This window comes from Falco rusticolus, chromosome 2, assembly GCF_015220075.1.
Source record: "Falco rusticolus isolate bFalRus1 chromosome 2, bFalRus1.pri, whole genome shotgun sequence".
Taxonomy (NCBI): Eukaryota; Metazoa; Chordata; class Aves; order Falconiformes; family Falconidae; genus Falco; species Falco rusticolus.
In genome coordinates, this window is record NC_051188.1 from 16,977,468 (window position 1) to 16,992,973 (window position 15,506).

At 35.8% G+C, this 15,506-nt stretch overlaps 1 protein-coding gene across 3 annotated transcripts in view; it reads left to right on the forward strand.

The window, feature by feature from the left end:
• AASDHPPT (aminoadipate-semialdehyde dehydrogenase-phosphopantetheinyl transferase) overlaps window positions 1-15,506 on the forward strand; it is a 37,050-nt gene that overhangs the window by 4,005 nt on the left and 17,539 nt on the right. The gene's annotated exons all lie outside the window — the stretch shown is intronic.

Below are 15,506 nucleotides of genomic sequence, written 5' to 3' on the forward strand. Positions count from 1 at the left end.
CCCTGGGGAACTGCACTCAGCAGCAGTGTGGATTTTATCTGTGAATATGAGCTGGTGAGAGTAAGTAACGCTTTGAGCTCTGATACAAGCAGGCTTCAATGGTTTTACCTGTAGAGAGAAAAATGATGGCTGTTCTGGAGGTGTTCGTGATTCCGAGGGCTAAATGATGGAATTAAATTGGTGCTTTTGTAACAGTGATACTGAAAAACTATGTATCCAGATGCCCAATCTGAAACAAGCTAGTGACAGATGCAGCCTGCTGGGATTCCTGAACATAGGTCCTTTATCTGTCTTGAACCATGGCTACTTCATCCACCTCTCCCTCTTCCATCAGAGATCTAGGTATCTATTAAAAGTGAAGAGGGGTATTAGGGCAAGTCACCGTCTCCACAATCCGAGTTTATGGTGGCAAGCTTTACAGTGTATATAGAGGAGTACAAAATGCATCATTGCAAAATTTCCAGCTTTCTTTTCTAATATCTCAAGTTCCGCAGCTAACGTAGTCTCTGTCCTGAAGTAATTTAGCTGTCAACAGCTTGCATGCATGTTTTTATCTTTTGATAAGGAGAGAAGGGAACCTGTCATTATGCATAAGAAATAACTATCATAAAAGTATGTCAACACCTGGTTGTGCAGTTGTTTTCTGCATTATGTAACTTTACATAAATATTTGTGAATTAAATAAAAAAATACTAGGTTCAAAATTTTACAGAGGTTTTGTTTATGGCCATATGTCTTCCTTTTTGGAATTATAATTTGTATTTTTGGAAAAGAAACATGATAGTAATGAAAATTTACCAATTGCACGTGGGAAAGTGAGCCAACAAATAAGCAATATTAAAGATAGAATTTTAAGATATAGTTTCTGTAGTATGAACTAAAGCTAGCGTCTTTTCACCTAAAATTTTTCTAAGAAAGTTTTTTGTCTTGGTAGAATTTCCTGGAGCTCTCTTTAATGCTGTGCTATCAATACATAGCTTTTGAGTTTACCACCGATATTGTTTTACCTGGTAGTACCACTGAGCGGTGCTCTTGCTCTGCAGTTGCTAAGTACATTGTATTTCTGAGAGTCAATCCGCTATAAATCTCTTTTTCTGGAATAACTGCAAGGACAAATAGTTCCCTATGTACAAAATACATTACAGTAGATTTGTTTTGGTTTTATATATTTATTTATTTTAAATGCTTGTTTAAATACAAAGTGCTTCATCTTGTGATGTTATCCAACAGAATCTTGATTGAGGTCTCCAGTATTCTAGTTCTTATATTCCCTTTATTGTCCAGCTACTGAACAAAATATGCAGAGCAAATACACAAGAGAGTATCATGCAGCTGAAAGTTTTGGGAAATATGCTATTAAATTGGGTGCTAGAATGTAACAGCAAGACCTGGTACAATAGCCATTTCATGTCACATCAGTGCTATTTTCATTTTACTCATGAGCCATAAGAAGCTGCCTCTTTCCATATTACTTTTGCTGCATTATTAAAACCTGAAAAAACTACTGCAAGACATAGTCTTCTTCAAAGGTGAAGGCAGGCCACACAAGAAGCTAGTCTTAGCAATGCAAGTAGAGACAGTTCTACAAAAGTTCCCCAGGTATGCAACAGTTTATCACCTTTTTTCCTGTATTCAGATATTGAATAAAATAATGTAGTGAAGGTAGAAAAGGAAGATTTCTTCTTTAGGTATTGTGTGTTGCTGCCACAATAAAATAAAACAAAAAAAACCCCCACAGACCAAAAAGGGTTTTCCAGCAGGGTATTGCACATTTAAACCAGGCTTTTAATTTACTTATTTTGGAAGAATTACAGAGATCAATGGTTTGTGGTTTTTTCTTCCTTTTAAATCAGTTTAAGATGAACTCTTGAATAATTTGGGAAAATGCACACTGTACTGTAATTTTTTTTTATGGAAGTAACTGTGGACATTGGCAAGTACTACTAACTCCTGCAGAAAAACTCAGCTTGTGATGATGTGTTTGATTTTGAACTTATGCACAAGAAATTTTGCAACAAGTGTCAATGTGGTTTAAGTGGTGTGTGGGATGCTGGATTTACCAGTCACTTAAACTCTGTAAAGCAGAACATTTTCAGAGACCTAGGAAATAAGTATTGCTTAATAAAGATTACTTCAAGCATTTGAAAAAGGTTTAGATCTTAGATTCAAGAGCTTTCCTGCTGTGCAAGTGAATTTTCAGTAGTGCAATTTTTTAGCTTCGATGGAATTACAAAGGTAAATAAATTAACAGTTTGTTCCTGGTCTTTCATAATCAGCTTGCAATCTTTCTTACCTATTGCATTATAGTTATTTTGATCCGGACCGCTCCAATCTCAGCGTAATTCCAGAATTAAATATTTGACATGCAATAAATTTGCTTTTCTCATTAATCTTTCAGGTTTATGGTAGGTTTGCTTATTAAAAGACACAAAAGGGTAAATTTTCTGCATGTGAATTTTATGGAAAATTAATTTGATCTAAAAATACTTCCTGAAATGCTTTTTAAAGAAGGTAGGCAGTTATGTGCAAATACCTGGTTGTTTGAAAATGTGTTTCTTTGCGGCAAAGAAATACAAACAGAACTTAACTAATTTTTCTCTTTTTATTCTCATTATTCCATCATTCAGGTGAGATAATACAAGAGGTGATAAAGACCTTCAAATCAGAGATATGTCACACATGAACCAGGGTTTCAAAGTTCCACTCAAAGAAGCTACGTGCTAAACATAAGTCTAGCTAGTGGAGGAAAGCTCTTTCTCTTCAGCCAGTTATAAACTTTGTGCCGTTTCTTTTGCTAGTCTCAAACTAAATTGAGAGTTAGGCACACCTACAGCATAGTTAAGATATTTGGCATGTCTTTTATCTAGCAGCCATGCTCAAGATTTTGAACTTGTAATGCTTTTTTAATGCTGCTTTTCACCTTTTGCAGTAAGAATTTCTTGATCTAGAAAGAAGTACCAAACCAGATTGTTCCTGGGAGTGCTCCTGTCCTTGCAGTGCCCTAACCAAAGTTTTAACTGCTTTTGTTTTTATTGCTGTATTTCAGTAAATCTCATAGCAGCAATCAGCATCTAATCTTTTACTACAAGAGGTAATTGCCAAATTACTAGCTAATGGTACAGCTATAGATATGTAGGTGCAATGTTTGGGATGAAGAAATTAATGAAGGATTTAAATTAAATGTTACTTCTAATTTATTAAGGAAGTCAGAGTTTATAAATATGACACTGCATCATTTTTAGATGTAAAGTAGTGTTAAAACAGCTAATATCCTTGTTGAACTAACGAATCATAGTGGTCATATGCCCTTACACTGAGTAAGCAGGGAGGAATTTCCTTGTTCTTGTTCTATTTGAAAATGGGAAGAAAATGGAAACAGCCATCTTAAACATACCCTTAAAGAATATGTGTTATATAGTAGTTTAATTATTGTGCTGTATTTAGTTACACATCTAACATTGTTTTAACCTGGAATTACATCATGTTTGTAAAAACACTTGTGCGTTCTGGTAATTGATTGAGCACCAATGCTTAATAAACTGTAAAAGGAAAATTTGATATTGTGATTGAATCTCCTCTTGGAGGGGTAATAGGCTTTTTGGAAAGAAAGAATCTTAATCAGTTACGATTGTTTTTTAATAGGAAAACATAAACCCGTTTGGATTAAAATAGAAACCATTAGCAAAATATAAAACAGTAAAAATGAACTTGTGGACAATATGTATGTTTAAAATGAGGGATAAATTAACAGTTAAGGAAGCAAAATACTTAAACCAGGAGCTCTTAGTAAAAATAAGATGTAGAACAAAGACAAACTGTAAGAATGCTTTTCTGCTTTTGTTTGTTTGTTTGTTTTTCCCCACTGAAATATCCTTCTGCACGCTGAATTTAAAATAATCACAATTTATTCCTAAATTAGTCTTTGGGGAAATTAAGTTATACATTCAAAATTAGGAGCTAAAGAGAATTGAATTTTTTATTTTTTTAACAGAACTGAAAGTACTTAGCCTGCACTAATGACAGTTAGCTTTGGTTTTCCAAATTAAGGAAGTCTAGCAGAATGATGTTAAGAAATTACTTTGTAGATACGAAGAATTTGCTTTTTGAAGGTTTCTTGCGACCACTGCCCATTTCAAATACCTTCAATTCTAGAGATACATATCTTTGTTGCAAGAGCTGGAAAATAGAAGCTGTCTGTATTTTCTGCTGTCAAGCTTATTTGGAAGTTGTCTGTGCAAGAATTACAGTCTCGAGCTCTTATTAGTTTCAAGGTTGGGAGACAATGCTTTAGATTTGGATTTGCAGACTTTAAGACTGACTTATGAAATGGTAGAAACTTATCTTAAATACTTAGCATCTCCCCTCAGTAACTGTAAAAAAATAGCCTCAGCTGGATTTCCCTGACATATTTCTAATAGAAATTCTAATTTTTAATGAGGCAAGTATTTTTGTGTTTTCTCACTACAGGTGACAGGTTGCTGTTGTCTGGTCAGGTTTTCAGGAAAGTTTAGCACCAGGAGATTTTTGCTACTTCTATGAATAACTGTTTTCTTGCCTTATATCGGGTTGGTGCTGTAAATTCTAGGTATTCATGGCTGTGCTATGTGCTGTGTTGCATTTTGATGGAAAATCCAGTCTTGTAGTGCATTAAAAAATTGTTACTTGCCTTGTATAGTTTTTCTGCCTGTTCAGAGTTGTTTGGTTTATATTAAATATGTAGGTCTTTTTCCTAGCAAAAAAAATTTAATAAAAACATAGCAAGCACTTGAAGATAGTATCTACAAGAATAGATAAAACTGATAGAGATGAATGGACTGTTGAAGTTCATCGGCTTTTCAGTTGTGGGCCATTCTCTGGTTTTGCCGCATTGCAATACATTCATCTTCCTCTTGCATCCCTTCTTGTGTAGCCTGCTGGCTGGATAAAAGACAGCTCCTGCAGAGGCTGGTCTGGAGCTATGCAGATGTTGATTTGTGTGTTGATGGGGGCAAGGATGCAAAGGGACAACATGCTGCATGACTAATTGATGCTGTCTCTTCTCTGTGGGAAGACCAAACAAAACATGTCAAGTGGGCCAAACAGACTTTTCAGGTGCTGGCAAGCCAAAAAAATGGTGTTGCAATGGTGTTTTGTTTTCTTTTTTAAAGCATGTTCTTACATGGTTACTTTCACTATTACATAGGAGAGATTGAGTCCCAGATTTCAAACACTAGTACTACTTCTGTCATCTCGCGGGGTTTTTTGGACTTCATTTTGAAGGAGGAAAAAGAGGGAAGGACAGTGTATACATGAAAGTGGGCATGTTTTAAGTGTGAAAATAAGGGACATTTTTACTGCATCTGGCTATGAGATTCATGTTCTGAGACAGGCTTCTGTGCAGTGTTCTGACTTATGTCATCACAAGGAACTGTTAACAGTCAGTGGCCTCATTACTGCGGTAGGCTATCATGATGTGGAAGGACGTAGTCGCAGAGTGTGTGTGTCTCAGTATTCAGGACCAGTTCCACAGCAAATGTGGAATTTAGAAAAGACATCTCTCGTTAGGGTCTGTCAGAGAAAGATTCAGTTTGTGCTAAGGTTGCAGAGCTTCTGGGGGTGGGGAGGGGGAATTGCATTTATCAAATCAAGGAGGTGTTACAAAATGTGAATCATGTAGTCAAATTCAATGTGGAAGATGAAGATGACTTAGACACTGAGAATTGGCTTCCATCTGTGCCCCCACCTCCCCTTCATCTAATAGTACATTTATTTATCAAGTACCAAGCAGATCCTAATGCACTCCCAGGTTCTCCAGAAGTTCTAGTTTCTTAGAGATGGGAATACTCTCCCTCTAGTCACATTTTCACTGAAGTATATACCCTTTCTTGCTACTATTAATACTTTTATGGTTCAGTAGCAACTATTAGTGATACCATGTGGATAATGTTGTTTGCAGTATGTCTGATTCAATGCAAAGATAGAACTGGGTGTCATCCCCCTTGTGCTGGAATTTTGTCTATGCATCTCACAGTAGCACCATATATACATACACTCACATATATATATGCATGCATACCAGCATGTATATGTATGTATCTACATATATATGCTTTTTTAAATATAACTATATCTTATGTGGGTGCTATTGCACTAGCAACATCTTGAGACTTTTGTTGTCTTTTTAAAGAGTAATATAAGAAGATTAGCTCCAGTAAAACATATTAAAGTTCCTAAATGTCTGTTACCCTTAAAGAAATCTGAGCATGTTTGGCCTTTTTTTACGTCTATAGTTGTGTCCTCACAACTCACAATCATAATGGCTTTATAAAATAAAGTCTGGTTTTATGTTTATTTAGAATTTGGGGGTGTTTGTTTATTTTTAGTATGATGCATCGTAATCTCATGAGTGTTGAAAGGAAGTAGATTTCCTGCTGTTCTGACAAAATGGAATGATTGCTTTAAGTTTGATATGTTCTCTAATGGAAAGCTGATTACAATGCTGCATTTTCATGGGCTAATTGACCTTTCTGCTGAAATACTGTGGCAACCTAGAGCTCCTCTAGCTGTGGTCACACAACCTCTTGGAAAGAGCTTAAGTAGGAGGTATTACCATTGACATACACAAGCTAAGAAAGAGTTTCTTAATTTATTCATTATATTTTTTGCTGTTACTATTTAGTTTTAAGTAAGTACATTTCCTTAAAAGAGTTTGGGGTTCCTGATTCATGGTAATCACTAAGACCCTATGTATTTTAAATACTTTCATTTTCTCTACTCAGAAGCAAACTAAAACCATGTGGTTGCACCCAGGTGTGATTGTCAGTAAGCTTTTCAATGGCTAGTATATATTACAGTTGAATGTTTGGCATAGGAAGAACATGTAAAAGTGTGCTGAAGTCTGAACAAAATTTGAGGGCATCTGGCATTTTTTATATATTTTCAGAACAAATGACAAAAAGCATGTATCTGTGGTAGACCATACACTACCTGTCTGTAAATAGATCAGATGTATTCAATTAAGTTTGTGACTTTTGGTTTTTTTTTTCTTTCTTTTAATCCAAGCCATACCTGTGTCAAAATTGCTGTTTCTTCAGCAAAACAAAATTTGCAGTTTTGAAGGTAGAGCTATCTAATCCATTGTGATTCTTTACTTTCTTTTGTTTAACATTTGCTATCAGCAGTTTGCTTAAGTATTTATTGCTGCTGTTAGACCAAATCACAATAATGCTATTGAAACTTCAGCAGCTTCTCTAATATTTCAAAGACTTAATGATCTTAACTGCAGAGAAAATATCAAACATTATCCAATTATGTCAGTCTCTTTATGACTTTTCCATTTTTACAGTATAGGAAACGTTAAGTAATTTAAAGGAGGCAACCTCAAATTTTTGGACATTTTAAAGTTAATGCTGCTTCTCTGAGATATGCCAAGATAAAACCTATCATCAATAGTTACATGATGAGAATGGATGTTTAACATATATATTATTGGGAGAATCGCGGGATGCTGACAGGAAGCAGAGGTCACAGAATGCAGATCTAATCTCTAATTCGCACTAAAGCTGTGTGAGCTTACAGATTTAAAAAAACATGCTTTGTTAATTTTCTGTCTGGTTCTTCAAAGTTAGTCATTGTCAGTTTCCAAACACCTATACAAGGGTTAGTTGATATTAATAAACAATTAGGTGTTAATAAACAATAAACAATTAGGGCATCTGTTGCAGAAGAAATGTTTTTTCTCTATCAGTTTACTTTGGTTTCCTTTAGTGGGTAAAACATGATCAAATATGGCTTGTGTCCTACACCAAAAGGATTGTCACACCAAGTGTCCAGGACTCAAAACATATTCCTACATGGTTTGTTAGTTTGCAGGATTTATAGCTTGCCTGTGTTTCACATTATTAAGTAGATTGATCTGTTCATACTTCAGTTGCTCATTTTGCTAGGTAGTACATTTCATATTGTCACTTTGCCTGTTTGCCATCTGAAAATAAATTGATATCTATTGATTATATATTAGTTCTTGATCACTGACCTGTTTCTTTGGTCAGGACTCTGGGATTAGCGTTCTGGGGGTTGGGTTTTTTTGCTGATTTGTTTTGTTTTGTTGTTTGTTTTTTGTTTTTTTTTTTTCCAGGGGATTAAGTTGATCAGTGAGCTGGCAGTAGTAGATTTTAGCTTTCAATTTCCATAATTTTGGATATAGACCATAATATAAGCTATTTAGTTTGTATCTGACCAAAACAATTTGAAGACTGTAAAACTCTGGTACAAACTAAAGTGGAGAAGGTCAGTCATCTCCTCTTCTGACTACTTTTGAGAAGGCATATCATGGTTATAGTAATTTCAGGTACAATGGGACAGTTAACTACACTTGTTAAATGTACGTTGTACAAAGCTGATCTATGATTGACCTGATGTTTGTAACCATGTAAACAAAATGCCAGTATGAAGATTTCTGTATTAGCCCTATGGATAGTAGTCTTCACTGTTAACGGCATCATTATTTACATTGTTCTTAATTCTGATTGTCTTTTATCTTCCTACAAATGCAGCTTGTTTGGCTTTTTTTTAATCAGGTAGAAAAATGGAGAAAAATACACTGTATTTCTCTGCTATTTCTGAAGCATTTTCTCCATTAGGACTAGGGAATTTAATAAGTGGGTTTTTTATTCTTCGCTCCTACATCTTTTTAAAATCAATCTTGTATATCTGGTCCGAAGTTTTGCGGGGAAGAATGCAAAGGAGGTTTTTTGTCCAAGTCTTATTTTTTTTAAGATACCTAGTTGTTGTAGTGGAAAAGATGGCATTATATATTTCAATGTAAATAGTTTGTGCAAAAAATCCAGAATGCACACACATATACACACACGCACATGCACACTTATCTGTATATAGCATGATTACTTTGTAGGTTTAATATTGGATTCTTTTCCAGTATCACTCACTATTTTTTTTTCTCCTTACCCCTCCTGAAATTTTCAGGTTATTGTGTATTTTTAATTTAATGAAGAAACTTAACTTTGGGATGAGTTACTGTTTTTTTTTAAATAAATGCATAGAAGACAATTTTGAAAGATTAGTCAGATTTGATGTGTCAAGTTCATTAGCTGGGAGTAATAGCTGTATATAGGTAAGAAATCAATTGCCTTCACAGCTGTGTTAATTTCACATTTAATTTTTTCTGTGAACTATTCTGGTTTCAAATCTGTATTATGATGTGATAGGGGTGTGAGGTTTCTATGTCTGTAGATTTTAAAAAAATCGATGAAAATATATTTTGGTCTCAAGGATAAAACCTTTAGCTTATCTTGAGAAACTGATCAGATATTTGCTGCATGCCTGCTTTCTGTTGGTTACTGTTCCTTAAGGAGCAAGTTAGTGAGTGTTATGGGAAGGAGGTAGAGCTCTATATATATTCTAGGGAAAGAAGACTTCTAAAGTTGGGCCTTTGAATGGCTAAACCATCCAGTTAATTTTTTCTAATGCAAATGGACATCCAGGTTTGTATTTGTTAGACACTCAGATACTGTGACAAACTGTTGTCAGTTAATTGTATATTATGAAAAGAAGCTGTAGTATGTTTTAGGTAAATTTATTAGAGTTTTCTAGTTGACTCTTACTTTTCAGCAAGATGATACAATGTAAAAACAAAAACTGCTTTCAATATTTAGAGGATGTCACGCTTTGTAACAAAAATTTTTCAAATGTGGAGTTTACTGTAGACAACAGAAATGCCTTCAGAATTTTAGCTTTTATGAGCAAGTGCAAAAAGAAAGAATACACAACAGTTTCTGTAAAGGTGAGAAAAGGAGGGAACTATAAAAACATACAGGTGAAAATGTATATTCAAATGAGAGAGGAAAGGGCAACATAATTCTCATTATTAAAAAGAGTTAAAGTTTGTCTCACAGTTTCTCTTTAAAAGAAACTATGTAAATTTTGAATAGTATATTAACTGTAAGTTAGGAATTCAAGTGGCATAGGCAGGTAAGAAGTACCTGTCAAAGCACTGGAAAGAGTTGAAAGTTTACATTGCCAGGAATTACCATATTCAAAATCTGTAGCTTAGATTTTCCTAAGATTTATAGTGAAATTATTTGGTTGATGACTGAACAGATACATGCTCTTCTGGAAAGAAAAACTGTCTTTAATAATACTTTTATGATTAGGCTTCCATACTAAATAAAAATCTTATCTTTAAGGTATTATTAGAGGATAATTGTGAAAAGAGATACTATTAGAATCTTGATAGAATACTTACAGTACTCAATATTATAAATTTCAAAGCAAGATAACTTTCAGTTGTAGTGGAGTTTATTTTCATTAATCCCCTTGACCAAGGTAAGTTTGGTTTCGTATTTAATTCATAAATCTCATCCCTACCCTCCCACCCCCTTGTCGTGTTAATAACTTTCATACCATTGGCTCAGCTTTTCTGTCTGCTGATATGCTCAGTTCCCTATAGAATCTAAATCAGCATTTCAGCATTTTTCTCATATTTTATTTTTTGAAACCTTTTGTCCAGTGTTTTAATAGGTCTGCTTCCATCACAATTTTTCTTCTTTTAAAGAAAACCAGATAATGGTAAGTGACTGTTCGTTCAAAGAGTTTTAGCAGTTGATGGGCATATGTATCTTTTTCCCATTAATCATAAACCATCTGTGGAACACGCTTCCAACCTTCCAAGCTTCTCTGCTTCCAGCCACACTTACTTTTGAAATCTGTTATGAAAACATATCTTACCTATCCTATGTATTCCTAAAATCATGGAATTGTGTTAATTCCATTTCAAGGATGAATGCAGACCTGGTCAGATGCTTGCCCAATCCGATAAATATTGTGCAATTTTGATGGTCACTGATTTGTGATTTACATACATAAATACTTTTTCTGAAGCGTACATATCGTGTGTTGCAGAAATCTCACATTGCCACTGAGATGGACCAGTTTTCTGTATGTATATTGGATTAATTGGAATCAGAATCTAAATTGCAATTCTTCGGAAGCTGTAAATATGACTTACAGAAAGGAACCGGCAGGTATAGCCCAAAGCACCTGAGCCTGAGGATGACAGGGAGTGCACTGATGTTTAGTTTAGTGTTAGGTAGTCCTGGGAGGAGCAGAGTTGAACTGGATGATCCTTATGTGTCCCTTCCAACTCAAGATGTTCTGTGATGCTATGCTGTAATTCTGTGAGTATTTGAAATGCAGTTTTGAGCATTTAAATTGAATTTTTTCACATAATTTTATCTACGTAGTTGTATCTCCAGCTGATTTTTTTTGGCTCAGTGTTTAAGTTGTTCGTTTTTTTTGTAATAACCCTGAACACTGGGAAAGGAGTACTGGATAATATGAGCAAGGACTCAGTACTGTGTGAACCCAGCTGTGTCTGCTCTGGAGCTTGTTAGTGTATGGATGTTTAGAAGCTCAGACAAATCAAATGTGCAATTCTCTGCAACCTGCATAGGCATATTTGACGGAGTTTGATTTGGTCACATTTGATGGAGCACTGCTTGCTGATTTACAGGGATTTCTGCTAGAAATGTCTTAAATTGGATCAAGATGCTATACAAGCTCTGTCCCTGCCTTTCCGTGTCCCTGTTCGTCACTTTCACAAAGGAAAGAAGCTCAGTTTAATGAAGGCTTTTGCACACCCTGGTAGGGGTTGTAGGCAAACAGGTTGCAGAATATGAGGTCAGAAAACTGAAAATAGCACCACTTGCTGTGACAGATTTGTGTCTTCAAGTCTTTATGCTTGTCCTTGTTATTGCTTCCCCATAGACACACAGAGAGAAATGTATTTATATTTTGAAGAGGTAATGGTCTGTGAAATAGACTAAAGGAAATCAGTTGTGACTTTTCTATGAACTAATGAAACAATTCCTGAGAGACCAAAATATTACAAAAAGAATGTGTTTTTAGGGATGTCATGGCTGAGTTAGAATATAACCTCTTCAGGGAGAAAAAGCTGAAGAGTTGCCATGCTCTGACTCTGAAAGGCAAAACAAGCTTCAGTCTTGATTTAGACTGCAAGAAAAAACTGCCCTGACATTGTGAAGGTCTCAGAAGTGAAGATGTATCTTGCTTCCTGAAGGTAAGATGTGCTTTTTTAGCAGATGCTATCTTTTGTCTTGTTCTGCCCGCTTATTGGTGGGCAGTCACAGCAGCAACCTGTCCCAGCAGAGCCAGAGTCATGTGTAGCTTCTTGCTGGGTGCAACTGCACTGTGGACTTAACAATAAATAAATAAATAAAAAAAAGCGCACCCCCAAAACTAAACTAAAAAAACTCAAATCCACCAAAAAAATCACACTAGGAACCCTACCATAGCCATTGCCATTCTTAGCCGTCTTTAGTTTGTAACTTTTAGCAAATCACTGAACTGCTCTGTGCTGTAGTTTTCTCTGTAAAATGTGGGGTAAAGGAGTAATGAAGTTTATCTTTAGTGCAGGCGTGCTTAGTAATTTAATTCATGTTTGTAAAGTGTTCCATGATCATTTGGTTTTAATAAAATAATATTCCCCATTATAAAATGAACCTCTGCAGAATTTGTGACAAACCTCTGCTGCTGTAGGGAGGGAGCTTTATCAGAAGAGCTTTTTAAGTCAGTAGATAAGTCTCCTGAAATCTGTTTGGGCATCTTATAGTTTAGCATTTATTTGGCAGCCCATGTTCCAGATGCTTAATTAGTAGGAATGAAGAGTCTGTGGAGGTGGTAAAAAGAAATCTTGCCTTATCAGGATGATCAATTTTCATTATGCTGGGAGATCGTGCATTATTTCAGGCAAGCCAACCCAAACAAACAATGCTGACCTCCCCAAAATCTAGGACCGCCATGTGTTTAGGAAGCTTTTCTGTTTCCTGTGTGTATCACTGGTTCATTTCTGTTATCAGCAGCTGTTGCTGGCCATACATCTGGACTTTGGTTTCTGAACCATGGAAAATAAACTAGTTTTATGTCTTGAAGAGATAGTGTTCTGTGGAATGGACTACAGCAAATAAACTGTGCCTTTCCTATGAACTACTGGGATATGGTTTGGTGGTGGACTTGGCAGTGCTCAGTTGGCGGTTGGACTTGCTGATCTTAAAGGTCTTTTTTAACCTAAACGATTCTATGATATCTTAAAGGAATCTTTTTTCTTTATTGCTGTAAGTTAAATAAGAAACAGCAGTACAATTACGTAAGTTTCAGTGAGTGTCTGGCCTTATCATTTATTGCTGACAACATAAAGACAGTCAGTATTATATGTGTGCATTACGATAATAGCATTTTGTTCCATCAGAGAATCTGTTTTTCAAGTGTAGCTGTAGAGAAGATGTGTAGGTAGTTGTCTTTATGAGGGTGCACAGGAACAGGGGAAAAGGCAACAGGCTCAGGTTGCTTCAGGGGAATTCTGTCTCAATGGACCAATTCTTCAACATGAGAACAGTAAAACGCTGGAATAAATTGCCTGGAGAAGGGTTGAAAGACTGTGCTTGACAGAACCTTGGATAACCTAACATAAGGCTCTGTTTTCAACAGAAGGTTGGACCAGGTGGTCCCTAGAGGTCCTTTCCAACCTAAATTTATCCATGATTCTGTGAATCTATCTTTCTCTGACACTGAAACAAATATGGGGAAATGGACTAGGCAGACTGTGGTACTGCTAGTAATCTGTGGAGATGAATAGTCCTGGCTCCTCTAATCTGATCCATTCCTCAGAGCAAAGCAACTGTGCTGTATTAAGAAGGAAACGGGAGCGGAGGGTACTGAAGGAGAAAGCAGTACCTGAACTTTTCAGAGGAGGGATGTGACGGACAGCTGGAGTGGAGGGAAAAGTACTGTGTAAATTTGAACATAAGCATCAATGAGGGTAGCTGAACAGTTGTTCTAGGTTTCTTCAACAAGGGGTAAGTATGGAGTGAAAAGGCAGTAGCATATGGTTTTGATATGCACCTGGAGTACTAAACAGTTCAAGTATCAAGTGTATTTACCATGCGTGATAAGATTTGGATGGCAGAAGGACTGGCAATGCAGGAGGCATTATATGCCTCTAGGTGCTGAAGGTAGTGTGGATTATCTTGGATAGTCTTCTTTGGTAGTGTCAACAGCGCTGGATTATTGAAAGGAAGAGAACTTCCTGAAAGTAATGGAGGAGGAAAGGTATGCTAGGAAATTCTTGAATGTTTTGTAGTTTGAGTCACCTGAAGAGGCTGGTGCCTTACTGCTATTGTCCTAAATACCTGACAGAAGAAGAGAAAGGAAAAAAATAAGTGGATTGTTTGAGCAGGTGTCAACACAGTTACTTGATCATAAAGTAGACCATATAAACTCAGACGAAAGACAATAACCTTTCTTCAAGTTGAACATAATTTTTTGTTAATTTTCATTTTTTCAGGGAAGTTGTATTTCCTAAACATTTCATTTACCTTGGTAGTCCATCAAAACATACTTGACATTGTGGTTGCTTTTCTTTTTCAGTATCATCATTTTCTCTAGAGAGGAAAGTTAGTTCTGTCTTTGGAGTGTGGATCACTCCATTAGCTGACTACTGCAACTGCCAAAAAAATCTCTGTTTTAAGATGTTTTCTTCTCTTCAGTTTATAAATGAAATTGAGGGCTGCTCTGAAATGTCACTGCCTTGTCTTGTGTGATGTGTACGTCAGATTACACTTTTCAATATGATTTGGAAGTTGTCAGAAAACCTGAATGGTGCTTTAGTGTGACGTTAATTTGTTTAGATCAATTATTGCTGCCAATACCTGTTTTTATATAGTGCTTAAATATCTGTAGAAGACAACCACTTTATATATTTATCCCTTGTTTCAGATAGGGAACATTAGTGTAGAGAAATTTAGTTCCTTGCCAGTAGTTACTCACAGAATCAGTGGCAGAGCTCAGATTAGAATCTGCATCTTTGTTAAGCACTTATTTAGTGATAGGTTCTTAAAACTAGTGTGGTATTGGGAGGGGAGACTATGTTTTGAATTAAATAAGACTAATATTTTCTTTTTAATAAAAACATTGCATAACCTATGAAAAAAATTGTCTCAATACATGGCATTGTCTCTATCCAGATTTTTATTATCCCTACTAAAGAAAATAGATTGCTTTCTGCCATTGTCTGTTTAGCCAGCTGTAAGCCCTATTGGACAGATTGCGTGGTATGCTGATTAATGATACAGGCTGTGGATGATTAGCCAAGCATGTAATGAGTTCCATAGCTTCCAGTGTTTTATAGAAATGCCATTAATCAATATAACTACACAGTCTGTAGTTTTTTCTGCAAAGTAAATTTGGAATGGGGGGGAAAAGTGATACAGTCCCTGAAGAGCTGCTGCAGTGCTACACAGATACGCTTGTTTTTAGAGGAGGCTTAAATTTAATCTAAGGATCTGCAGGTTTGTAGGGGTTTTGTTTTTGTTTTCATTGATATCTTTCTTACTGTCGTTATGGGCATCTCCCTACCCCCATTTTTCTTGCAGAATACATTCAGAAGACTTAATATGCATGCAGTAAATTTGGGAGATTGTAATTCAACATGT